The sequence below is a fragment of the Mastomys coucha genome, chromosome X (genome assembly GCF_008632895.1).
Source record: "Mastomys coucha isolate ucsf_1 chromosome X, UCSF_Mcou_1, whole genome shotgun sequence".
NCBI classification, from domain to species: Eukaryota; Metazoa; Chordata; class Mammalia; order Rodentia; family Muridae; genus Mastomys; species Mastomys coucha.
In genome coordinates this window covers 115,436,542-115,437,984 of record NC_045030.1, presented here as the reverse complement: position 1 = coordinate 115,437,984, position 1,443 = coordinate 115,436,542, and positions in this window count along the sequence as shown.

Sequence of the window (1,443 nt, the reverse complement as noted above, 5' to 3'; positions counted from 1 at the left end):
GTTTCCCTGATACAATTTAAAGTTGAAAATACTTCTTTAATATATTCCTTTAAAAATGAAATGGATAGTTAAGTTCTATAATTCTTAGCTAATAAAAGAGACTAGGGGGTCATATAGTTAATTTTTTTTTAGTTTTGGTTTCATCATTTATAATGGGACTATGTGACTTTCTGTTCAGAAAATTTTGAGGATGATAGTCTCATTTATTGCTGAGTGAGAGACAATTGCTATTGCTATTGAAAGATCTTGTGTTTGGCTTATATTCCTGCTCATTCACACATATTGCTACAATTTTTTATCCACATGATAAAAATCAGATTTTGTGAGAAAATATATTTGTTAGCCAATTAAATCTGAAATGTTTCTCTCTCCTAGATGATACAAACACAAATTTAAGGTGATTTTTTGACCTGTAGGGCTTTGCAAAAACGAATTGTTTTAGGGCTTACAATTTTCCTTATAGATGTAAATTTTCTCCTTATATCTCTTCACAGACATGTACTTCTCTATATTCAAAATTATCTTTTGTATATGACAATGAGTTGTGTTTGATTGGGTATAATCATCATGAATTCATCTTAATCCTATTACCCAAGAGAAGATACTGCATCCAAAGTAGGTAAATGGTAACATATTGGGGGTTGGATTTCTGTAGAGGAACTTTAATTCTGCAAAGTGGCTGTTCTGGCTAAACATTATATCTGACCAACTTCTAGGACTCTATGATCTAGTTAGAATGCCAGCATTCCCTGGATATGAGTATGAACTGCCTGGAATACATATATGCCCCTTAGTACACAATTTAATCCCTAAAGGTTAGTTTGTAGAAGGAAATAGCCATGTTTGAAATTGCCATCTAATTGAAGGGCATGTAAACTGATGAATTAGATAAAGTTTGGATGGAAGGAGTCAGAGATCAGCTATGTCCAACTTTCACAAGAACAAACAGGAAAGAGCTTTCAGAGCAGTACAAGCATAAAGTCAGTCAATGAGGAGTGAGTACACAGAGTGCAATGCAGAGGGGGTAAGTTTGTTCAAGAGTTCATGAAGTTCAGTGCAGGTCAGCAGAGGCAATTGAAACGAGAGAAAGATAGGGAGCCAGAACATTAGAATAAATTGTCAGAGTTAATTTAAGGCTAAGCAATTTAGGGAGAAGTGAAGCGAAGCCAGTTGTTATCAGTCAGCTTGGAGAGGAGTTTGAACCAGAATAGCTTAATTGAACTAACCAGCTAGAGTTCAGAAAGAACTAGAAAGTATGAGCTTTTTCAGCAATAACCCTTGAGATGACACCTGTGTCTAGTAAACAAAATTATATTTACAGGTTTCTACATATTTATCTTCCATATTATCAAGGGAACTATATCTGAATCTATAAAAGTTTCAAATATATTAACTCACAATTCAATAAAAATGAGAAGAAGGCTTATTTTTATTTTTCCCTAT